Source organism: Rhea americana, unplaced genomic scaffold (assembly GCF_003343005.1).
Source record: "Rhea americana isolate MKP2758 unplaced genomic scaffold, rheAme1 scaffold_0, whole genome shotgun sequence".
Classification (NCBI taxonomy): Eukaryota; Metazoa; Chordata; class Aves; order Rheiformes; family Rheidae; genus Rhea; species Rhea americana.
The window spans coordinates 18318031-18345210 of record NW_028185037.1 but is presented as its reverse complement, the minus strand read 5'-3'; positions in this window follow the sequence as shown (position 1 = coordinate 18345210).

Below are 27180 nucleotides of genomic sequence, written 5' to 3'. Positions count from 1 at the left end.
AAAGAAAGTAAAAATTAGAGAAATAAAAATGAGCTACCCCATAYAAAGGACCTTGTTTTGACAAAGCAACTCTTCATGAGTCATAAAATTAGTATGCTCTTCAAGTTCTTCTTAGCCAGTAATTCTACTRAAGTTTAACATGTATTTGCTTTTAAAGTCAATACTCTAAGATTCAGCAAATATTGGTGCTAGTCTCTTGAATATAGGTATTATCTTTTTAAAGGCAGACAATAATACTTGAAAACTTGCTGGAAACATACTTGAAACTTGCTATTGGAAGCATTACTTTATTTTAACTGTATAGATTATATATATTTATTTTAAACGAGCTTCCTACACCTTATTTTAATATAAATAGTAGGTAGCAACAAACAAATTAATACAAGAACACAAAAATATTACATTGTCCAGAATTAGAAATTTCTCTTTCGTGAGATTTGATAATCATATCTGTCTACAGAGCACGATGCTCACCTGTACTGAGAAATAAATAATTGTACCTAGATTTATTTTTCTTATTTCAGTTGGTTTAGCAAATGAAAGYGAAAGAAAGCAGAAATGTTCATATAACAGCAAAGCACTAACAAAATCACAGTGGAGAAAAAAATCTGATATCATTTGTTTCAGGGCTATGAGAGAAAGTTTAAACAAAAGTTTAATGCTTGCACACAAAATATTTCTATTAAGCTAGCGACTGTCTGAGTATTTGGGCTCCTTAAGGAGCTGTAATAAGAAAATTTCTTCTTTGTGTCTCCTCCTCAGCTAGCGCTGACCTCTGATCTTTCCCATTTCTCCCAGAGCTCCAAACCAAACTCTTTGGGGACCATAGATGAAATCCATCTCCTTGAAGTGAGGGGTAAATCACTGCTCTCTTCAGTAGGGGCAGAATTTTACCCCAATCTTATAAAGTCTTCGAGGTATTGTAAAACCATGAGACTGGTCTATAACTAGCTAGAAAGAGTCAATGGACTCCACTGGCTTTGGGTTAGTTTCTTGTTTCAGACAGTCAACACCAGCAGAGAATAAAACTGTGCCTTCAACCTCCACTTACACCCACACCTGCAGAAGCTGCAGTATTTGCCATTTTTCTAATTAAGACTTAATTTCTAAACCCATTCAAGCGATCTGTAGTCCAGAACATCATTTTTCCTGTTGTTGATCCTTTTAAAGTGTAACGTTCACCTGTCCTCCTGAAAGATTTTTAACTCTTGGCCACACASTGGTCTGCACAGTCCCTTAGCCTCTGAAGGCACACACTAGTTCTTGTTTTTTCCCTTTGTTTAAGCTTGTAGATCGTGTTCCTTTTTGAGATTCAGTATGAATCAAGWTTTCTCATTATATTAGCCAGATTCAGGTCACCACCTTCCTCAAATTGAAAAATTATTTTAGATGTGTCTCACAGTTTCTCTCACCAGCCCACAAAAGAAAATAAGTTGGGATTTTGCCTCCCTCCCTCTCTCTCTTTATTTTTTTAATATATATTTTTTGTGTGTGTGTGTCTGTCAGGAAAACTGAAGGACAACACTTAAACTGCAACTGGAGATTTTTGTTAGATTTGTTGTTGCTTTATTTTTAAGTTTGTAGTTGTAATAATGAATAATAAAAATGATGGGTAGCTCTTCATCCTCATTTTCCTGGATTTTTTTCATTAACATTTCAGGTTCATTCAGTATTTACAGTGCTTAGTGCCTGAGATCCTTCACAGTACCGGATCTAAGTAAAAGTAGAATATATATGTATTTTATATGCATTTCCATTTTTTTAAAAATCCACTTCTAAAAGATAATAAAAATTCCATCAACAACACTAATAAAAAATTAAGATGTTTAGTCTCTCTGCTGAAAGAGGAAATAGGTACCTAAGATATTCCCAGAAGGATAGGGCAGTGATACACAGGAATCCTAGCTCCCGGTAGTCTGCTCAGGCTATTTGGTTTCTTCCCTCAGTCATCACTCACTCCTGTCTAGGATTACAGCAGTCTGGATTTATTAGAGACATTTTCCTTTTGTTTACTGATTGATACTTTTACCAGTTTACCAGTATTTTACAGATATGCAACTTCCAATAGGAGTTTCTCCTTTATCCAGAAATATAATAGCTAAGAGTCAGATTTCTTTCAAATGTCCTCCATTTACTCCATTTATTCTGCCAAGGATAAATTTTACCTACTCAGTAATTCAAGATCACAGCTAAGCTACGGGTCAGCTTTTCTATCTAGGTCCAACCTTACAGTGCAAATAAAACCTTGTCAAATCTTTTTTCTCCTTGCTATATACAGTGATTACACCAAATCCACTAAATCATCTGGATGAGGAACGTTAACAGAGGGAATGCAGTGTAAATATGTGTGCAAAGCAATCACAGATCTCCACTGTCTCTTTTCTCAAGCAGTCATATGAGCAGCATTTTGGAAAGGGATTCGTTGGCTTTTATTTTTCTTTTTTTTCCCCCACCCGTTGGAGAAAAAAAGCCGCACGATTCATGATGGACCATAAAGACTATCAAATACTGTGCCAAGATGAAGTCATTCTTATTCCACCCCTACTAGGAAGAGTCTTATCTGCTCTCATGCACCAAGCAAATTTATTCCGCTCTTTAAGAGATGCCATAAAACTTGTTTCTTCTAGTAGTATGTTCAACACAGAAAATTGCTCGTATATTCTTACCTTAAGTTTCAGCTCAGCTTCCCAAGCTGAATCAAGAGTAAAGACAAAATGGAAAATACCAAAGAACTCATTCTGCAAAATCATAGCAAAAATACACAATGCACCATCTTCCAAAAGAGTCACTACTCCTCTGTTCGTTGTGAATCTCCACCACTCTCCACCAACCAGTGCTGCTGTAAGTATCCCCTTACTTGCTGTGTCTTATTTGTAATAAAACTCTTTGGAGTAAGAATGTCAAGAATATAAGTGACCTGCCTATAGTACTGCGTAAATAACTATAATGTCTTGCATTGCCGTTTATTCAACCTCTTAAACAGATTTAAGAACATTATAGTCAGACTGTGAAAATCACAAAAATTCAAGATAGAAAAAAAAAGGAACTAAGTCATTTAAGTTCTGTTAATACTGTAATACATCTTTCACTTCCAGTTAAACAGCAATGGCGACACTTTCACTAGGATAGTAATAAACTACACTTTGAAGATTTCTTATCTTTGGAGAGGAGGGGGGACAAAAGACTCTGTTGCACATATTTTGCGGCTCCACTTACATTAATGGTTGCTGCCCTGACTGTGCCTGGAACTGAAAATACAGATATGTCGGCGTTTGGCCCCGAGGTCTCAATGGCCATTGCCTCTTCCCCTTTTATAAATCTCTAAGGTTTGTACTCTCAAAGCGTATGAGCAGCATGTTCATACGACAGCTCGGCTATTATGATGATGATATGAACTGATGTGATATTAACTCTGTCTTCACTCGTCTGCAGAGATGTTGCCTGAAACTACTAATTTAAGTCATGCAGGCCACGGTCTGCTTTCAAAAGGTGGACTCCTTTGTTATTACCCACTTCTACTTACTTTGAACTATGTTACTTAGAGGTTAAAAGGCTTCCGCAGCTGCTGATGATCCCCAGAGCCCCAGTAGATCCTCTAAGCTGATATTTGTTTGTGCAACATCCAGTTCCCCGTGTTTTTACAATAATTTAAAGGGTGGCATTGAAACTGTTGCCAGCTGCAGCTTTGCATTTAAGCACTGCCTGCTTTATTTCCCAGTAGTATAATGTATATTGGTAATATGAAGCAGAACTCCCCATGACCAGCTCTGGAATTAGATAAAAATACAGCACCTGGGACAGTAGGTAGCATGGAGCTGGCGTTCTACGAGCAGTACGTGTATTTGCTATCACTTTCATAGGCACTCTTCTGTTATCAATGTCGAATGATATACACGTTTTCTAAGCTTTGCTGTATTTCTGGCTTTCAGTCATCAATATCTTATTAGCTGCATACAGCTCTTTTCCCAGTTTATCTGTGATGGAGAAAGGCAGGATATTTCCTGAGGAAAAGTTCTTCTCTCRTGCCTTAAAGGTGCTCTTAATCTCTGTCTACAAGTGATATGTCCCCAGTGAGGTGTGCATGGTTGTCTCTTGAGGTAGGTCTTTATCTAACCCCTTTTTTATACCTCCCTGACTCAAACTGTGGTTTTTCCACTTCTCCGCTCCTGGGTAACCCCCTGGTTTGCTCACATATCAGCCTTCCTTTAGCCCAGTTTCTTTAGCTTCTTCTTCTAAGCAGCAATATCTCAAATTTTCTGCCTTTTTTCCTTATCTTTTTTTTGTCTCTGCTACTGTTATTTCATTCACTGTTTTTTTCTTTTCTCTCTGCACTCCTATAGACTTTTGTAGCTAAGACTTTTTGCAGTCAGAAAGGGGTGCAGAAATATACACAATGCTTTTCTTTACATTCCCATTTTTTGCAGCAATCACAAGGCCTTCTTGGAGAGGAATCCCAAATGTTATAAATGGAGTGTACAATCCCCTTGGATTTCCCAGAGAAGCCAGGAACACCCCATCAGGTTTCTTAGTTTGGATGCAGCCACTGGCTCCAAAACAAGAACGAAGAGGGAAAGAAACATTTCTTCGAGTGCTTCTTATGGTCTTCAAGGATTCACTTCACTGTTSTCCACAACCTTCAACCATGCTGCATTCAAATGCCTTATTCTTCTCAAAGCTCCCTTCTTTTTCTATAAGGAAATAGTTTTCAAAGAATAAAGTTTTTCAGACTATAAATACCAATGTTGAGGTGCATGTCACAGACCTCCCACAATCTAACTTTAAATATCAAACAAGCTGTGCTRTTTCATTTCTCTTTACTGTCAACCATTTATTTAGTTTCAGAATTGAAATCTATATGATCCAAAGGTCTTCTACATGCAGTCCTTGAAAGATCCCAACATCTGAAGCTTCAGCAGTGTTCTCAGGTGAGTTTTGTTCTCATAGAGGCATAAAAAAAAATGAGTAGAATAAAATCAAATTAAAGATCCTAATAAGTTCTAGCTACACATTTAAAGAAAGGTCTTTAAAAAGCCAATCCTCTTTTTAGCTACTAACATCTGGAGATCTGGCTTCCTGAAGGCTCTTTGAAGTATTAGTAACTTTTTAATCTTCAGTATTTAGGATCAGAAGGAACCTTTATACACTGCAAGCCAAAGAATTCCATCCATTTGCCTTGTATTGTGCCTGATAATTTGAGTTTTACTAAAGCATATTTTGCAGCAAGTTGCAGTTTTGAATACAGATAAAAAGGAGAATATTCTGTCTCCCTTAACAGGGTTGATTTTTTTTTTCCAAAGGGCTAACTACCTTCTGTGAAAATGCCAAAAGATAAACTATTCTTCTCTTCATTTGAATAAAAGTAGAATGAAAATAATTTGCACTTTTGTGTACCAGATATCCCATACTTTACTGAAAGCAGTACAGAAGAAAGCCAAATCACGCTACAATGGCCCACAACACAGAGACTAAATATAACAGTGAAATACAAATGAACAAATCCACATAAATATACAATAGTTCACTTGAACAGTGATTTCTGAAAGCTCATTATATCTAATTCTAGTTAAGCAGGGATGCAGACAGTTTGTGCTCCTCTCAACCTGTAATTAAGAGGCCTACTTCACAAACTTGAAACTGCATGTAGAAATACTATTTTGCAAAATGTTCACAGAGCCACTTTCTTCATAAAATAAAATGGTTAGATCAGCATTACATGCTTTGGCATTAAGGTGGTGCAGTGTGTTCTTCCTGGACCCAGTTATCCGTTTGCTAAATAATTATCTGTTCTTCCATCTGTATGATTTAGACAATTTGTTATATAAGAAATAATAGGTCTGATTCTCAATTACAGTAAGGTATATTTAACCTCCCTCRCCTCCTTTAAAACTAATGGAGACATTAAAGAGGAAAAGTTCCACTRAGGATGATCCTATGACTTGCTGATGATTGTAGAGGTAAAGATTTTACATCAGAATCACATTGTCAGACCTGGGGGTGGACCAGATTCTGGGAAAAGTTCAATGTTAAAAGCCTATGGACCAGAAACAAGAGGTTGGGAGAAAATATTAAAACATACAAGCTGGTATAACTTCTACCTGGAGCTGAGAAAACTCCTGAACGGCCCCTGAATGTGACAGAGTTTGGATCCTTTCAATTTTCGGTCCAGTCTAGTTGTACTCTTGAGACACTTAGGTAGCAGTTCTAAATTTTGGATATTACAACTTCTCCACCCTTTGCCATCCAAACCTGAGTTATGGCTCAGGGTGCAGCACCTATAGAAGACCCACATCCTTCTGGAGCAGTTGCTGGGAGTCCCACAATGCATACTGTTAACAACAGATAAAATTGTACTAGATGCCTAAGTGCCTAATCTAAGAGTAGCCACCTTCATCAGACTTCTGCGTCAGTTCGTAAGAGTTCAGACACTGGAGACATATTATCAGAATGGAGTGAACATCAATACACTTAGACAATCCTAACTGAGCATGTTGTTTGAAAAAACAAGAACAATACTTTGACCAARAAAGATCAAGAAGGTGGCAGTGATAAGGGGGAGGACCTGTAACTTTTAGTAGGATATTTGCCTGGGTAAGTAGAGACTTCTTGGCTGTGGTTCGTGTCACTTGAAATTGGGGACAGATAAGATTCATCTCCTCACTCAGACCCCTATATGTAGGGGTTTACCTCTGAGATAGATGTCCAGGAGCTGATTCTGATCAGTGACAACTTAGCAGTTGAACTCCAGAAGAGAAGATTTGGGTCTCCTTTCTCTGAAATGAGTGCCCTTCTTGTTAGATTGCAGGAGACAGAAGATGTTTCAAAATATCTTCGTGAATGGATCCACTGTAAATCTCTCTAGAGAAACCAAAACATTGTGGTAGATCAGAACATTTTTATAGTATCATCCTCTTTTCTTTCTTTTGGGCTGAAAAAACATTCATTAATCTTTGGGGCTACTCTGAAAAGCTTCTTTTTCATTAAAAAGAATGGTTTCCCACATTCTCTCTTTTTTTTTTTTTTTTTTTTTTTCTCTTCATTCTGTTACAAATTCCTCTGTTGTGGTAGGGGAAATGCAGAACAAAATACAATACCAATTTCTGCTCCTTAGTCTATAGTAAGTTAATTCAATTCTACTTCTGCCTTTAGTGACCCATATTCTCAAGAAAGAAATGAAGTTGGCTGCATTAGTGAAGGAAAGTAGAGATAATAACTTTGGGAAGGGCACGTTTTATCTCATGTTGAGGTAGGCTGCATCATAAATAGGATTCCTTAGTTTCCTTGGTATAAGCAATATCCCCTGAAGAAAAGAATCTTGCTGGCTGCTTTTGTATTTTTCTTTCCCATTTCTTGTTTAATCAGCTTAAAGATTAGACTGGTTTGCAGATAGCATTAGTTAAAAAAATAAAAAAGAAGAAGAAGAAGAAGAAATCACTAAAAACACAATTAGTCATTTATTTTGCATATTATTTGCATTTATTATGCACATTACTGCATAAAGAGTTCAGCTGAATATATTGTTAGCTTGCATGGAATATTTGGGCTCAAAGTCTTGTTCCCCAAAAATCTTTATCGTAGAGAAAGCTTAGCTCCTAACATGCCACTTGACAGATGCATATAAAGTAGAGGTCCAGGAATGCTGAAATGATACTGAGATAATGAATCTTCATAAATTTATTATAACTTATAAAATTACATGCTAAGAAGAATTTTGAAGATGGTAAAGCGACCACTAAGTCCTCTCCAAGAAGGATTTCTAAAAGTTGCACCTTGTTACACAGCTATATTGCTCTTTTGAACCAAAAATGACTATAATGCCTCAAACTATAAAAGACAGAAATCTAAGATCTGAATCTGTGTTTTTCAGAGGAAAAATAACCTAGTAGATAGACAGTTAGATAGACAGTTGAGCCTAGATAGTAGATAGACAGTTGAGCCTTTGTTTTCAGCAGCCTCCTCCAATGGTCTAGTAATTTAGTAGTTTCCAAAAGGCAAAGTTTTGCCAACATTGAATACTTTAAAAAGTGTTTTGTCTGAATAGGAAAAAATAAAAAGGACTTTCTCTGTGTTCAGTTTATGTGTTGACTGATTTTTATGAAGCTCTTATTCATTCTTAGCTTCTGCCCTCTGTTCTGAAATGGCCATTGGTGACATTTATTTATAAATATGATAGTCTTGRTGAGAATCTCAAAAAGCTAAAGCATCGATACGTGATGACATCCTCTGCATTCATTAATTTCCTTCAAGGATTTTAAAACACTTTGGAAGCGATATATAAGACAGAATATTTTTCCTTCCGGGATGACATGCAATACAGTCCAAGTGTAGAACCGGAAATCTTTTAAAAACAGATAGTAAGACTACCAGCAACAGAAGGACAAAAAAGCAAAATAGTGTTTCTGCTTAATATTGCTTGAGAAATGGAATTTGAAGCAGAACTGTAGAAGTCCCATCCTTAATAGTAATTGAATGTGAAGAAGAATTCTTAATGATTTCTTAATTAAGCCTTTTAGATTTATATCGTCCTGGTTTTGCTCTGCCCTTGATCAGTTTTATTTCATTGTCAGTACTCTGCAGTCTGTTCCTTACAATGGTTAAATAAAAAATGTCAAGAGTATAACTGGACAGGACCAGTCTAGCCTATCTAGTCTGATGGTGGCTAGCAGCTAATAGCAATGGATATAAGGAAAAGGAGAATACTTAGTTGTTTCTCTCACACTTTCTAGCAAGTAGTAGCTTGGGGATTTCCTGAACTGGGAGCTGATTTAGTCTTTAGTAACCTTAGATAAGTGTATTCTCCTAAGTTTTTCTAAAATTTCTTCTATTTTCCTTTTATTAATTCATATTCTTTTACATTCTGTGATATCCAGTGCTGATATGTTTCATTATTTTAACATGTTGTATAAGAAAAATCGCCTTTTTTTATTTTAGATTTTAATGTGCTTACTGATCATTTCTTTATGTGTTCCTTGTTACAGTACTGTAACAAGCAGTAAATAAGCATTCCTTTTCTTTTCTTTTGTTTTTCCTCTCTCAGCATCCTCTCTTTTCCTTTCCAAAAAGGTCCATTTTTTTTTTTACGGTGATCAGAAATGGAATATTATCTTAGACTTTCTTCTGAAATGTTTTCTTTTCTCGGATTCTGTAAAAAAACGAAAGTGCCGAAATGTACAGAGAGATTTCAATAAATCAAGAAGCAACTAAAACAATAGATATCCTTCTCAGTGGGCATTAGCCATTATTTCTCTCTGGTCATTAGAGCTGAATTGCTGACTGTGCATGAATTCGTACAGAAGAATTAATGGGCCACATCTGAAAAGATAATAGCTGAGCTATTAAAGAAAAAAAAAAGAACCTAAAGGAAGAGCAGGAATGCTGAGGAAAGGCTAGAAGAGAAAATATTGCACCAGAGAGTGTATATATAAATGTAGATTCCTGTACAGCGCGACAGATAGTGTTTGTATCAGCTGTTAGAAGTATCTACTTCTAATTTCTAGAGCTCACTCAGTTCCAGAATCCCAAAATATTTACGTGTAAAAATCACGTCGGTGTCACGCCACCAGGTCTGGCCATGCCACCACCTTGGCAGAGGGTGACACTGTCACTCACGGCAACCTCACGAGACTGCAGGGAGCTGCTTGGCCAAGACCTTCTGAGGAGTCAAATTTAAGGCTGTCGCTATGAAAAAGCACCTAACCAGAGCCCCGGGGTCACTATACTAAACGTTTTGGTGCTCAAGTGAGCCCACCGTTCCTATTTACCAACATAAATCACGTGGCCAATAAGCATTTCCGTACTATTATTAAAGAGAGGAAGAGACAACAAGGTAGCTCAAGGTAGCTTTTAGCTCAACTGGCTGTCTTCTCTTTCCCGCAGCAGTTGTCAGTCATGCTCAAGCCTTGCTGGTGGCCAGAGCCCAGCTGAAGACGAATTGATCTTTTGGGGGTTGATCCTACCAGCTCTGCTGTCTCACCACTAACTGAGGGCTTGTGCCAGTATGTTCCTCTGGCTGTTTCTATCTCCAACAGGTGCTATAGTTAACTCAAGAGCTTTACAMAATATTTTTGCATGGTACTAGCAACTAAACATGGAGAATATTGGCTGTCAGGAGACTTTTTTCTAGACATCTATTGTGTCTCAGCTTTCAAGGGATACTTTGGAAAAAAAATCCGCTTCTATCTCTTACACCCTACAGGAGATTTTTATGTAAACTTTTTTTGCTGCCTTCCTTTTTTCAGCCTGTAATCTTTCTGTTCAATGATGAAAAAAATTGTTTATGATGACCACTTACTTCCTCCCAGATACATTTTTCAGAGTTTACTGGCTTGAACTTCTATACTGTATTATAATTGCAAATCTTCCCAACTTCTTAACAGAACTTCTTCTCTAACAGAAATAATTGCCAAATGTAATAACAGAACATATGCAAAATTAGTCTGTTTTGGGCAGACCCATTGGTCTTTTTTATTTATCTCCCTTTTGCTCCACCAGCTGTGCAAAGAGCATTTCTCCTACTCTTGGCTCCCCTCCCTTGTAATTCTTGCAGTAAAGAGGTAGGAAGAGAGGGAGTGCTCTCATGCTCGCCCTTTGCCTTCGGGATTATTTGGACAAGATAGTCCAATGGCATTGTAACAACTTCTTTGTGGTGAATAGGATAAAATCTGATCTTTTTCCTCAACAGTTTTGTCCTTTAAAACTTCCAAGGAGAGCTGAAATACCACGTATAAAGGCACCCAGAAAGCCCACAGATAGTGCAAYGATGAGGGTGTAGCGTGAGAATCTGAGCAACTTGGGGACGCMGCAGTGTACAATGCATACAGGTAGAGATGCTTGCAGTAAAACCAAGGCTTGCAGAACTAGCCATAAGGGAAGGAAATCTCTTTACCAAAATATTAGGCAAATATTCTTATCTTCTTATGCAGAGTCCTGTTGTCAAAGAGAAACGCTTCAAGGGAGCAATTCGTTGTGTCCTGAAATGGGYCCCCAGGGTGAGACAAACCTACCTCCAAAAGAGCTGACTTTTATCGGTGATGTCAGAGATGACCTAGGTGCCTTTTCTTGACTGGATGCCTCTGTCATTGATTTTTAAGCCTGTAGGCATCTGGTGCCRTGTTATATGCTTCAGGGTGCACCAGACAACCACAGGAGGCTGGCAGAGCAGCTGCAGGACCGGTGAGCGCCCTGTGCTCTTCTGGACAGCTAGCTGGAGGCAGGCAGAGTACCCGAGAGCATCTCAAATGACTCTACACACTTGTGTGCATGCAAATTAGTTAAGCTGCTAACAATATGAGATGAATACCGCGCTAACTGTAGCATTACAGATGCATAAATRTGCAGGTATTTAATAGTATTAGTTTCTGTATGAGCACAAATATGAATGCAGCACATAGAAAAGTAGAGGAGGTTTTAGTATTATGATAACTGATATATTTATTTGATATAAATAGAATTTTACATTAGTTTTGTTTACATTTTCATTTATATGCAAGTAGTTGCAGAAATGAGGCACATTTTTACTTACATCCTTACTGTACCCAGTTTGAGAAATGGTGAATTACCGAACACTATGCTTTAAGAATTTGATCTAAGTATTAACAGCTTGATTTTACACTGCGAAAACAGTGGTTTCATCTTGTCTGAGTGACATTTGTCTGATTCAGAAAAAAAAGCATTTAGACAGAAGAGAAAAGTTATGTGCTCACCTAAATTCTTCCCTATGTAGAGTGTAAATTCTTCCCATAGTTATGCRTTTTCTTGGGACCTAGGCTATAAAGTGTCTTTTAACATGATCACTGATGTTTAAGTTTTTATACATATTTTTATTTTACAAATAATTCACTAAAAAAAAAAAAAAACATTTTCTACATGGCACAGACCATGATAAGTTGTAATAATGACTGAAGATTTAGAAATAAATGTTTCCTGGCCTTTGCCTTGTCAAATGTGTCCTGCCATGCTGTGGAGTTTGCTCTGTCACAGCTTTATGAAACATAAGCAATCAACTGCCTCTGTTCATTTACCATTTCTCTCAGTTGCAGAGAGTGACAGAGTCACAGACGAATTCATATTCTGTATCTTACCTACATCATTGTCTTGTTAGGCGACCTGTAGAAGAACAGTTGGGATGCGATTTTCCAGTGCTCAGTACCCTGTGTTACAACCACAAACTCTTAAACTCTTAAATATATATATATATTTGAATATGTCATCAATACATACACAATGGAAAATTGTCTTCACAGGAAATACTTTCAGAAAATGATTCATAAATAAATTTGGGGGGGGTCATTGAAAGATCTGGCTATGAAAGAAAGATTTCCATCAAAAATGTAGCTCTTCATAGAGTTATACATGTTCCCCATGGACTCATTACTGTCAGTTGGAGACATCACTAGTGAGGTTATGTCTCCCGCAGCCGCAATTTTTTGCTTGTTTGTGTTTTTGAAGATGGAAAGTTCTGCAGCAAGAATTTTCTGACTGYGATATATAACGGGCAATATATTCCACTAAAGGTCATGGCCTATCAAAAGTAAAGGTACAAGGAATGAGCTCACTTCTCCAAGAGTTTCCACAACTTCCTCCTGGAGAAAAAATCATTTTATTATTTCATAATTTTGTGGAAAAAAATTTCCAATAATAAAAAAAAAACTTTGGACTTTCTCTACCCCATAATTGAACTGTTGAGTGTTAATGAAAACCATAATTATAAATTCTTTATGYCAACAGAAAACTTCAAATTAGTTGGACAGTTCACATACTGAAATCTCTATCTAGTTCTCTACTGATTATTATTTCAACACTGCCTTGTTCTTCCCACCTTCCTAAACACATTTCTTGTCTTTTGCCTCATACTCAGATAGTACATCTGGACTTCAGGGACCACTGAGTACTCAGGGCACCTAGAACGGCAGGGGACTGCTCAGTGATTATGGACACTATGGACTAAGTTAATTAGAAGAGTACAAAATAATTTACTAAGGTGTGAAATGTGTACATTCGAACATGTCTGTCCCACTGGCATACTAAGAGAATTAATTTATATATTCCCCTCAGTGTGTTCAGAGCTGCTCTGGTAAAAGTTGCTACACAAGACCTAAGCATTATGCATTTATTATTTATCAGTTGTGTTACCTCAGTTTATTATACGTGGAGAGAAAACGGATAGAAAACGCCTGATTCTGTAGGCTTATAAACACTCAGTTTGCACTTTRGGCAGGTTTTGCAGCTTTTCTGGATTCATGTAGAGGCACAAAGAAATTGCCACATAGGAACAGATCAAGCTGGAACAAGTCCCCATCTCCAATAGCTGTCGGTGCAGCTGCTTCAAAAGACAGTGCAAAATTATCATACTGAATCTGATTGCGTGATATGATACCCCACAGAACAATTTTCCCTAACCTCAGTGGGTTGCACTGTACCTCTCCCAGTTGTACTCTTGGTATGGTAATACCATTGCTATCTGTGTTTGTGACACGGTCCAGCTCTCTTCTTAAATTTTTCTGTTCACTTTTCCTGTCTAACACGCTCTAGGTGACCCTGCTGAGCAGGGAGGTTGGACTAGATGATCTCCAGAGGTCCCTTCCAACCTTACTGTTTCTGTGTGATTCTGTGTAAATCTATGAAGCTATTCAGTGGTACTGACACAACTTCCCATAACTGGTGAGTTATCCGTCTTTCAGCAAAAATCATCATTCTTTGAATATTTTTTGCCAAAAAAATGCCTTTGAGTTGAATAGCATGACTCCTCTCACTGAATTTTGTTTTGTTTATTTTCAGTAAGTACAACGGAGAGTCTGAATGTCTCTTTCTATAGCAGCCCTTATACATATTCTTCTGCAGGAGCCTCTAAGATCTCAGACTAAGTTTCTCTCACACATCCCTGCTAACATTCTTAAACTCAGCTGCAAGCAAGAGTGTCACCAGCAGGTCAGGGGAGGTGATCCTGACCCTCTACTCAGCCCTGGGGAGGCCTYATCTCAARTCCTGTGTCCAGTTCTGGGCTCCCCAGCGCAAGACACGGAGCTACTGGAGAGAATCCAGTGTAGAGCTATGAAAGATGATCAGAGGGCTGGAGCACCTGCCCTATGAGGAAYRGCTGYGAGAGCTGGGCCTCTTCAGCCTGGGGAAGAGAAGACTGAGGGGGGATCTGATCAATGTGTACAAGTACCTGAAGGGAGGGTGTCAAGGGGACGGGGAYAAACTCTTTTCAGTAGTCCCATGTGACMGGACAAGAGGCARTGGGMAGAAATTGAAGCACARGAAGTTCCACCTGAMCGTGAKGGGGAATTTCTTCCCTGTGAGAGTGAYGGAGCMCTGGASCAGGTTGCCCGGAGAGGCTGTGGAGTCTCCTTCTCTGGAGMTMTTCAAGGCCTGCCTGGMYGCAACCCTGTCTACCATGCTCTAGGTGMCCCTGCTGAGCAGGGAGGTTGGACTAGATGATCTCCAGAGGTCCCTTCCAACCACAGCCATTCTGTGGTTCTGTGAATTGCTGATGGGCACAAGTTCCTCCTCTGCAGCTACATGGGAAGTCTCTACCCTCTGTGAGTCATTTTTGTTGCCCAGAGGGACATACTGAGCCCTTTACTTAGCACAAAATAATATTTTATATGAAACAGAAGACGTGAATCATTGCATTGTAAAACCAATCTTCTCACTAAAGAGTCCTCACCAAGCAGGTTTTCTTCTGTTCAGATTGCAAAGTGTGTAGAAAAGATACTCTGAGTCACAGAGTGGAAATGAAATCAGCTCTACTTTTCTACCAATATTTGAAAGATGTTATCCCATTATTCTGTTGGTCTCGTGTGATTTATCAGAAATAATCTCTGTCACTTTGCCCTTACAATTCCTGCTTTGAATTACCTTTTACARCATGTAAATTCAGTACATTCCCACTGAAGTCAATAGAGGTCTGCTAAAGTAAAACCAATGGGAAATAAGAAATAGAGCTACCATTTGTTCACTTCAGATAATTTTAGAACAGTTTCCGTTATTCAAAATATTCTACCTGATTTATACATAGATATTTTTTCAAAGCTTRTTATAGGATAACTGTTGAATCCATTTAACCAGCTACTAGGGCACCAGAAGGTACACTTTGATGTATTTCTTTGATGTACAATAAGATGAATTTTACTGTCTTACAAAACATGCAAAACCATGAGCAGGTTTCTGAAAGCTTTCTATTCATGCAAAATCTCTAGACTGCTATCCTTGCAATGGAGCACCTTTTATGTGCATGTTAGAAAATGATTACTTTTGCAGTAACAGAATAGTTTACACAGATAGGTGTGAATGTTAATAGCACACGTACAAATACAACACCAGGCAGTCTGCTGTTGTCAGCGCTATGTCTCTGTTCGCATTTTTGAAAATCCTAGCACATCTCCTTCCAATGTCTGTCAAATCATCTCGTTTGCTGATGTAAATTGGTCTTACTCTATTGACTTCAATGAGACTATGCCAATATACGCTGACAGAGAGTCCTCCATCATGGCTACGTCTATAATTAATTCCAACTATTGCTTTTCCCCTCTCAGATATTACTTTTCCAGAGCTTAAGGTCAACAGAACACCCTCTTTTTAATACATTATGAGTAATAATAAATAAGCCAATGATAAAATAGTACTTCCAAAACATTGACAAGAGATTATAATAAACTAGTGGATTATGAAGATATTTGAATCCATCATCTGAGATGCTCACAAAACAGCAAGTTCAAAAGATATGTACATTTTAYGCAGTTTAAGTATACTACTATCATAAATCACCAAGTTTAAATATTACAGCTCAAAACCCTTTTTGGCTGTTCCTCAAACAGAATTATAATTTTTAACTGCACTTTCTCATTCCTTGTGGAATGGATTAGCCCCAAAATGAATCTCTCCCTTCTAATTACRGGTGTYTCTTCAAAAGCAAAYTGCAGCAGAAAAATGCTGGTTATCTGTAAAGAAGTTACTCTTACAAGATTACTTTTGCTTAAAGACAAATCTGTTTATCCAGTGGATACTCTCCACTGATAGAGAGTAATCAATTTAGAACAAACTGTGGCTGATGAGGTTTAGGGCAACCGTGCTACTAGAGGTTATCGTAGCAGGGCACCAACTGGAGCTTGGGTGGGTAGGACTGCTCTCCTTTCAGAAGTAGAGTGTCTCACTGGTCTCCTCCCCTCCCTACACTGTGTAAATATGGACTTTCACTGTCAGAGGAGGGTCAATGGTCTTGTCATGCCAGAGGTCCCATTAATCCTCTTAAAAGGATGAGCAAATGTGTGGGAGGGTGTCTCTGAGTTACCTAACGTGCACAAGCATTTGCTCCCTTGAAGGTCTAGCCCTGTGTCCCAGACATCAGACCACTTCAAAACCACCCAGTAACCAGAGATATTAGTCAGACCTGGAATTTGTTATGTTTCCTCCCAAAATTCCTTTAGTGGCCGTCGTAATTCAAGTGATTACATCTGTATTTTTGATTTATTTATACTTAACGTAATATTGCATTACCTGTCAAGATGGCAACATAATATTTCATCCTAAATGGATCGACAAGAAAAATGTTTTTACAATGTCATGAGTTGTTGATGGCTTCCTCTGCCAAAGTTGACATCTGGGAGTGTAATATAACAGTATGCTACCAACAGTGCTTGCACTTCATAAAGCCTTTTTTCCCCACTTTAGAACCAGTATGACATGTTAAGATTAGCTGTATTGTAGTGTCCAAGGGAAAAAAATCCTAATTTGTAGAGAAAGCAGTGAATTTAAGACAGCTCTTGTAGGCTGTGGAAAGATCCCTAATATTCAAATTTACTTTAAAAATGTTTGGTTGATGTCACCTTTTTTGCCAAAAGTGGCATTAACACGGAGGAAGATATATCAGCCAAACAAGGACTATGATGTAAAAATATCACCCTGCAATAGCGCAGATCATTCCTGGGGCAGATAGACGAAAATACACTAGTTGCATATATTACATGAGCAAACACATGCAAATTCTCAGGTAGCAAAAGACTGGTAGTTCTCCATATCTATATCAGGGAATACATTGCAAAAGAAAAAAAAATCAAAACATAAGGAGCAGGTTTCATCAGCTGTTGATGAAGAAAAAGTTTCTAAAGCAATAATAATCAAATCTCTTTTATAATCAAAGGCAAGAAAGCCATTTTGTTTACTGGTTGTGTTTCTCCTCATCTTAAATAGTAGTTAAAATGGGTCTGATAAATCACACCAGAAAAATGCTGCTTTTCCTCCATGTTCTGTAAAAGCGACATCGAAGGGCTGCTCAGATAAAGATATCTGTCACGATCATCTAACGAAATGAAGAAAATCATGAAAGGAGGTAGGCTCGAGCTCCAGCTTTGCGAGAAGTTCGCTGCACGGTCGGGCAGACCTGTTACCGAACCTTTACGGACGGGAACTGGTTACTGAGACTACGTGACATTTTCGAAGTTACGGAGTCATCGCGTAGTTCAGCTCGGAGCTGAACTCCCATCCCTCTGAGGTCTACGCAGAAGCTGTCGAGGAGGCTGGCTTGCAGACAGCTCAGAAAGGGAACGTTCATCTGCTTGCTGAAGGGTTGGACACCGAACACGGTCAAATGAAATATCCTGCCTGAGCAAACAGCTATTCTATTGTTTTCAATGTCTTCCAAGTACATTTCTGTATCATCTACTTGAATTTTACTTTTAAGAAAACAAGGCAAAATAAACATTCTGTCCTTACATCATTTTTTTTCTCTTTTAAGGTATGCTTAAAAAGAAAAAGATTTCTGACAGCTGCTATGCATTCATCCTAGTTTGTCTTAAAAGATCACTTCTTCCCTGAACCAAGAGAATTAAATGCATAAACCCTTTCATAGCAAGATATGCTAGAGATTAAAGAAATAACTATCTTCCATAATTCACATATAGCAGGGGTGAAAAATAATCTGTTATTATCCAGAGCAAAGAAAGTAATTTATAGCCAGGCACGAATACTTAATCATTAGACCAAGTGATGTTGCTCATATTAATACAGCCAAAATAAATCAGTCGTTAAATCTACTGCAGCCCTTAACATAAAAGAAAGATAAATCAGCTGTTTGTGACTAGAAAAAAAAATCTTTTATAGAATTAATATGCAGTAACCTTTCGCCAAAATACTGCAGGAACAATACTACAAGGGAGGGTCGGCTTGATTATTGCAAGGMAAATTAATCATAAAACACTTCTTGAAACCCATTAGTCTCCCAAAACAATGTGACAGAAATGCACATTTCTTTGTTTTGTGAGGAGAGAAGATCATTTTTGTTTTGGGATTTTTTTTTTTCAATACAAAATGTCCTGGAGCTAATATGACAAAACATTATTTTCTGAGGTCTCACAGTCCTATTCAGTGTCATTGTGCAGGGGCTCACGCTAACCAGCAGCAGAGTAATGGGCCTCCAGTGGCCATAAAGACAAAACCATCTAAAAATGCCTTATCCCGGCACACACTGGCACTGGTGCAGGTGCTGTCAAGAAATAATATTAATCAGGAAGGCATTAAGGCATTTCAATTGGTCAAGGAAATTATTAGTTAGTTATTAGAGGTGATAGTCACCTCACAGACCAGAAGATAGCCTGGGTGAAGTGATGGATTCAGCAATCACACAGGAAGTGAATATAAGAATTTTTCCACAATCCACTTCCRTAGGATCCCCCATTACGGGGTGGGAGGATCTGGAATCCACTGGAAAAGATGCTTTGTGGAATTGTCCTGTTCTTCTCCAACTCTGCATCACACATGGGGAAAGTATCATCTTGGAAACATTATTCTTGATATATTTGTTTAACTAAATAAAACTGTATCTTGGTATCTGCAGTTCATGCTCCTCAGCAGTCAGAAAGTTTATTGTATATTCTTGCTGTATTCGTTCTTTAAAGTTAAACTTCCGACTGCTGAGGACAGAGTGCAAGCTTCCTGGGTACATCTTCCAGATATAGATTACCGGCCTCCATGCATCCCTKAGTGATTTATGTAAACAGTCTGTTACAGCCTGTGTCCAAATACAATACTTTAAAAAAAAAAAAACAAAAAACAAAAAACTCTGTGTTCTTTGTCAATCATAGGCCAGACAGACTGGAGAATATAACTTAGGTGACAACTGAATGTCTGGTCTAAAACTTAATTTGAATCATATCAGATGTTTGCAATTTTCAGCAATAATGTCTAGCAATATTGGCAGAAGGGAAATGCTTGATGCACATGCACAGGTTACTCTGCTGAGGGCCATGGATTGGGTACAGCTAATTATGTGCCTGCCTTTTTAGAAAGTTTTTATCCATCTGTAAAGTACTTTTAACACTGGTTCAAGGGCCCTTCAAGATACTGCTGAGGAGAGCCCAGTGAGGGCTGCCAAGGTGGCCAGGGGCTGAAAGCCCGTGGCCTGTGGACAGAGGCTGGTGGAGATGGGCTTGTTCAGGCTGGCAAAGAAGAGATGAAGGAACCACCTAACGGCAGTCTACAACTCCTCGGAGATGATCACAAGGACAACAGAGCCAGACTGTTCTCTGCACTTGGATATAGATAGTAGATGATATAAYGAGGGGCAGTTATTTATAACAAATTGGGACTGAGAAGGATCAGACTASACATGAGCAGAAAATAAAATCTTTTAAATAAGCTCTGTTCTGTTACATAATCTGATGTGGCCAGGAAGAAATTCCCTAGACTTAAGAAAAAAAGTGAAAAAAAGATGAAGTCTATAAAATATTCCCATTTGATTCAGAAAATGCAGACTTTCATGTCAAAGACATACCTCTTCCAGCAAAAACCTCTTTTTGAGTGTAGATTCTTAGAAAGAAGATTAGGAAAATCTTACAGATTTCCATTAGAACTCTGTCATAAAGTTAAGATCCAAAACAGTGTGTGTGTACATACATGCATGTGTGTGTTTATGAAGCTATTACCACCTGTACCATATTATGTATATTTAAGTCCCCACGTAAATATAACGGTTTTGCAGTATTTTGGTGATGTGTAGTACAACAAAAGGCTCCAACGGGTTCACAGAGCACAGGGGAACAGGGTTGAATTGACATCATTTCTGGATTAAAAGTTTTTTTTTTTTTTTTTTTTTTTTTTTTTTTTTGGTACCAAATACAGCCTACTGCAAACATACAAGAATCAGAAAGAGGAATTTACTGCATGAAGCTTATGTTTGCTCAGAGTATCCAAGCTAAGCGTGCGATGCCTGCATAGGCAGGCACATAAGAGATACCGTTACAGAGGAGAGCAAAGCAGAGAGCCAGGGAAGAGTTCACACCACAAATCACTTCACTACTAAACCTAAAAATATTTGAGCCTTAAGTATTACCTTATGACATTCAATGGTTCATCATCATGAGGCTAGGGGGACAGTTTTAAGCCACTCTGCTGCGGAAAGAGAAATCTGTTATGATTTAACATTGCCAGGCATGTTCTTTGTTATTTTTGCAGAGATTAGCTAGAAATACTCCTGTAAGAGTCTTTGGAGAATTCTCCTGAAGCAGAGCCAAAAACCTGCTTAAAGGAATTTGCTAACTTCAGAAGAGCTCTGAAGGTAATAAGAAATTCTGGGTTAGACCTCTGCCCTGCAAGAAACTGAGGAGCATGGTCAACTTGCCCACTTGGCAAAAATGAACCTAGAATCCTCTTTTATCAGGGGAGAAAAGGAGAGCATGGATTTTGTTCATACATTTATGAATGATTTGTTTCCTTAAACTGCCTCCTTCAGCTTTGTTGAAATGTACACATTTTTATATGTATATAAATGTAAATATAAATACAAAATTTATATATAAAGTTATAAATTTATATATAAAGTACATATAAAGTATGTACTGTTTTTTTATATATGTTTATATATGTGTAATTTATTTTATACATACATATACATGTGTATAAAATTGTCCTCACAGACAAAAAGTCCTCTCCCTCTCTTCAACCCCCACATTTTTCCTTTGGTAATATTCCTACTCTTTTTTGGTGCAAACTTAAGGCATATTTTTGAGATTTAAAGAGAATATTTCTTTTCAGCTCTCAGCAGAACTATGAGCACTAAACCTTGCTCTGTCTTTGAAAGGAAACTAGGGCTGTCTATTTTGCTTCATGATTTTTGTTTCCACTGGGGAAGAACTTAACACAAAAAAGCTTTTACTTTATTGAAAAAGTTTTTTTTTTTTTCCTAATTCTAAATTTACAAAGAAAAGACATTTTTCTACTTACCTTTTTTTCTTTTCTCCAATTCTTTTTTTCCAGTGATTACTATTGGATGAATACCTTCTGAGTTTTCTTACCTGAATGTTCTGTGTTTCCTTCAACCATGTTCTTCACTTTTTCTTACAATTTAAAAAAATTATGAAAAGTTACAATAGGGAAAAGGAAACCATGCCACAAAACCAGCTTCTGAAGATTCCAGGAGAAACATATGCCACTTGTGAATACAAAAGATTGTCCATGACAAAACACTCAATACTTTCTCCTAGATATAGAGAACCATTCTGCAGTCACAATTCTAGAGATATGACCCATGAAGAACCTGGAAAATGAGAAGCCATCTCTCCACATGATCTCCCTTAAATATAGTCATTTGGTAATAACTATGTTTTCAGTCAACCAAATGGAAGTAAAACAAGGCTTGTTTCCTCGATGGGATAGAGGAAGAGCTGGGAGGAGAACAGGGAGATGCCTCAAGATGGAAATAAAACCACCAAGTGGCTCCCTCAGAAGAAATCCTTTCATCAGACATTCCTGGTAAACTCACTGTCTTAGTAGAGACGTCTCTAGGCACATATCTGGAGATAAAATGGTCCTCTTGCATGCTCATCCTGCAGAAGTGCCACAGCAAAACCTTGGATCAGGACATTTTTCCATGGTAATTCCAAACAGGTGGTACTGAACTCAGCCACACCTGCTGAGGAAACTTGCCTTTCTGCAAGGTGACTAGGATCCATGCTGCAGTTCGTGCCAAGGTTGAGACCAGCGTCCCTCCCACAGTTTGCTTAGAGTGCAGGTGAAACCTTTGTCACAAGCCACAACACTTGTCTTAGCTTCCTACCTAAAAATAAATTTTGATCCTAGTACTTCACCTCTTTTGMTTTATACATTGGGGATTGCACCAGTGATGGAGATTAATGGACTGTTTCACTGGAGCTTACCAARAGTCTGACTCTTGATGTACCTTTCTAAAACCTCAAGTGTCAGAGGTGTCCGTGAAATAAATACCCTAGAGTCTCAGGCAAAGGGTATTATACTTTGAAGGGGGCTGGGAGAAGCAAGGGAGGGGTGAAAAGACAAGACAAGGGGATTAGTGGATACATGCTAAGAATTGTGATGGCTTTCTGATCTTGTGCAGTCAGAGGAGGAGAAATCAATTAGAGAGAAAAAATGAAAGAGAAGGAAGATAAAGCTGGTGGTTTTGCTAAGATGATCAGTTCCTATTGTTTTATTGTCCATTTCTTCTCTCTCTAGACCTGTCACTCTGGCATAGWAGACAGTAGGACTATTAAATTAATAGAGCAGGAAGGCATTTCCATATCTATCCACCATAACAAATTAACAGACTTATAAACAACTAAAACAAAGGGGGAAAGGTAAGCTTAAATATAGTGGATACTCTCCATCTACACAGTACAGCCATCAGATTCTGATTAACTGYGATACAAAACTAATCTTTTCAATTAATGGAAATGAGCTGCACTTTTATGTAGACTATTACCAGAGGGCATTCAATGATATTTTTATTCACCACATTTGACCTTAAAAATGTTTTGTAGTCATCAAGGATACAATTTTTCACACAGTGGGGATGTAGGAACAGCTAATTAAGTGATGTTTAATGACATTTGTTCCTTAAAGACGGGCTGATTAAATGTAGCATGTAATTTTTTACCAAATCAAGCAATTCATCCAATTTCCAAATGTGCTTAATAAGCTAGGCCTTAATAATTACACATCTTCTGTAGATGCACCACAATCACAATGGTTCGTGGGTTGGTAAATTTAATGCCACTTATTTGTGAGTCTTCAGAGTTTAGAACGCAGAATTCTGATCACTTTGGCCTTCTCCAACCGTATGCTTTTTCAAGAATCAAAAAGATGGTGCCAATTTTAGAAAGTCAGCTACACTGTAAACAAAACTGAGAACAGTCACTGTGAAGAAACCTTGAAAGCATTTCAAAAACACACAGTTTTCTGTGATCTCACTTCGGTGATTTTAACACTATCCTTCGCAAAGGCAACTACACTTTGCGTGGGTTTTGATCCATCGTTAGCATGGCACCATGCCTTTTAAAACAAACCTCTCTCCCTGTAAACACAGTTTATTTGGTCTTAGTGAAGGTCAAAGTGCCTAGGGTGAGTGAGATCGTATGCTAAGAAAGCTGGAAAAATTGGGATGATTTGGGAAACTAAAACCAACAGACTTCTGTCACCAAGTTTAGCACAGCTGAGTAACTGTGTTTCACCCCAGCACRGCTGGCATACCACTGGCTTCAGTTATTTCATATATTATGCACACTTGGACCTATGTTCTCTTCTTACTTCATGGCTGGATGATTCATAGGCAGGAGACTGTCAAGTAGCAGCCCCGTGCTGTAACGATGTCACTCCTGCTTCTAACTCCAGGAGGGCATGGATCTCCTGTACGTTCTGCATCACACCTATGAAGGCATCTTGCATATCTTAAGGTTCTCAAATGACACCAACCCTTCTGTTTGGACAGCTGAATTAAATCCCACAAGACTATTTTAGGGGGATCTGAGTCATCCTCTGAACTCCAGTGACGGTAGCACCTAAATCTCAATTGTTTGTAAGTGGCAACTGAGTTTAAAGTTTCACTGAAAACCTCAGCCAATGTCAGAAAGTGCTTTACTATGACTCAAAACAGCTATAAATACACATGCTTTCTATCCTAGCCACAACACCCCGCTACACACCAGAATGTTCAGGATTCAAAGAGCTATGAATAATCAATTGTACAGCAGTGTCTTTCTGACTTTTCAAAYGAAAAATATCTGAAACCCTCCACTTGCTAGGTAGTTGCAGATCAGGGATAATGAGACGTAAATAAAAACATAAATAAAGTACTTAGAGTGTTCATAATCAAAATGTTATTGCTTTACAAAAATGTTAATTTTATTGTTATAATTACAAGCACTCTAATTACACACTAACAGCCATCAGGGGTCATCTCCCAGTTTCATCCACCAGCCAACAGTGACATTTCTGCCAACTGCTGGAAAGTATATGCAYGGCTGTTTCGAAAAATAATAATTTTCACTTACCTTCAAGGCTGTTCCTGAAGTATTATGGGCCTCTAGTGGTACGAGGAGGACAGATTGAGTGACACAGATTCAGGAAATTGTGACAGGAACCTGGATCTACTGCAAACATAAGTTTGACTCTCATTATTTTGGAAGACGCCACATAATGATGGTAAGCGCATATCAAGTAGTAAAGCCATGTGATGATAAACTGTGGAGGTCTAAATGATATTTCTCACTTACATTCATTTATTTTATGAGCTTCTTGAGCTGATAGARCATCATTAGCCTTCCTTAGTTACTGGGAATTATGGTGTGTATACGTGGTTCATGTGTTCAGTGAGAGCCAATATAGTCATCATACAGTAAGATTCCCATTTGTCTATAGTAGCTCTGGCACAATATTGTAAAACCCAGATTTCTRCCAGTTCTCTAAGTTAAGCATCACAGCCCATACTTCTCTGGGGATATCAGAAAGAAAGATTTCCTATCAGAAGTTTAAGTCTTCCTTCGAGAAGAGGAAATTGTGAAAGTAAACAATTAAGGAGCAATATTCTAAGATCTCTGTAATGGGAGATATCTAATACTGATAATTAATTCCAGGCAATGCTTGCATTTCAGTTCTTTTCAGGGCAGCTTAAGCCATCCTGAACCACATATTCTGAACAGTCAGTTATAAGTAATGTAAAATATGCCCAATGTAAGTATTTGCTGATTTAACTGTCTAATGTCATTCCCAGTGTTCTTTTTCTTCCCCCCCCCCCCCCGAACATTCTCACATTTTCTGTGGAGAGATTCAGATTTTCAACCTTATTTTTTAATTTGAACACCGCCTCACCAATCTTTGTCTGAAACACCAAGGGCTGAGGACTGCAAAAAGCATCAGTGACTTGAACTCACTTTGTCCTCATCATAAAACGAAGCCTTCGGTCACCAACAGTCTTTCACAGCTTGAAACAAATAACCAGACAATTGTTCTGTAATAAGAGCTTTGGTGGAACTAGACTCATTTTGGCTAATGAACTGGCTGACCCCAAAGGCAAAGGTGCCAGTTCACCAGCAGAAGCAGTCGGTCAATACCGTGCTCAGCGTTTCTGAGAACGTCAATGGCCATTGACTGCCAACAGCCGCTAACAAGGACCTGCTCGATAGCCATCTGCGACCTGGCACTTCACAACTCTGCCTTATGAGAGACGAACGAGCAGATCAGAAATGTCTGTGCTATTGGCAGCTGAAAATTCSAGCCATCCCCGGTCATTTCTGCTCATATTCCTAATAGTAAACTCGCCAACCGCATCTCCAGTCTTGCCGACAGGTGACTTTTGCATTAGTGCTAATAGTTTAAGGAATGGTCAAAGGTAGGAATTTGGCCTCTTGAGCACTGTTAATTTGGCCGTGGCGCCTCCCTCTGTGCTCGGTTTTGGAAAGCTTTKAATGCAGGATTTTGGAAAGTAAACATATCCATGCACTTTTGYCCCTTCCCAGCTTCACAAAAAATATATTTTTTGTTTTTCTGTGTCTCAGTTGGGTGCACAACATGCTTGTAAAATAAGACTGTTTTTCATCTATTTGGCAGTGGTACTTTTTGCTATATCCATTAAACATCTACATATTTCTATCCTTCAAATACATATAGGAGAAAGAGAGGAAGAGGGAGAAAAAGGGCAAGAAAGCTGTAAATTTACCCAGAGAAGACTGAGATGTGAGAGAGACCTTGTGGGTCATCTAGTCTATCTCTCTTTAAAGGAAATATTACTCTCTACAATATATTTCSTCAAGATAGGTCCAATCTCATCTCAAAATGTTTCAAGCAATAACTTTCCTATCACCTTCCTTCTAAGATCATTCCACAAAGCAACAGTAGTCATGTCTGGGAACTAAGCCCTCATATACAATCTAAATTTACTTTCCCTGGCTGATTTGTAGAAACTTTTCTCATGAAYCCTTGGTATGAAGTGATAAAATACATATAATTGTTGGATTCCTAGTGGAGTGTGGTGAAATTCCCTGTATTACTATTATTCTTCTCATTTAATACGTGTTATTTTATGTTTCATTTTTTTTTCTTTGTTGCCTTTATTTGCTGTATTATATCAATGGAAAGAACACAGCAAAGTGAAGGTACCAACCATGTCAAATTAATATAGCTTTAAATTTTTTGTAATTTTGGCTTGTAATTGAGGCACGGGCTGAAGATTCATTAAACTCAGCACCAACTCTGACACATATTTTCTGATTTCTTCTTTCCTCATCTATAAAATGGGAGCAATCTCTAAAATAAGAGGAAGRTACATCTATTTTGGTCTATTTAAAATGCAAACTCTCCAGGGAAGATTTGAGAAATATTGCAAAGACATAATCACACATTGAGAAATAATCGCATGTTGAGGAACAGTCACAGGCAGGCTGGAATTAATTCTGATTTATTTTCTTTGATAAGATATATGCATTATGTTTTGTAGAATAATTCATAATTTATTGAATTTAGAGACAAAAACATATTTCTTAGTGTTCTGTCTTTGTTTTGAGGTCTTTGCATTTGCAAATAGCAATCTGAGTTTTCACTTACAGTACAATAAACAATATCAAAATAGTTCCTAAATTGTCATAAAATTTCTAAGTATATCCAGTTGTGCAATTGATCTTTCTAAACAACTGATTTCTGTCTTTATATACTAGTCCTCATGCAATATTAGCACCTATCAGTAGTAACTGAAACCTGGGATCCCAAACCACCATTTCCTACAAAATTTAGACCAGTAGTAGTTGGTTTTAGTACGGATTGTGTTAAAAGCAAAGATCTCAATACCTGCTCTCTTGTTCAGAGATCATTGTTTAAGATGATGTATAGTTTCTAGCCAGAGAAGGTAGTGAGTAGATTTACCTTCCTTGTAAATCAAAGATCTCAAGAAAAAGCTATATAGAAGAG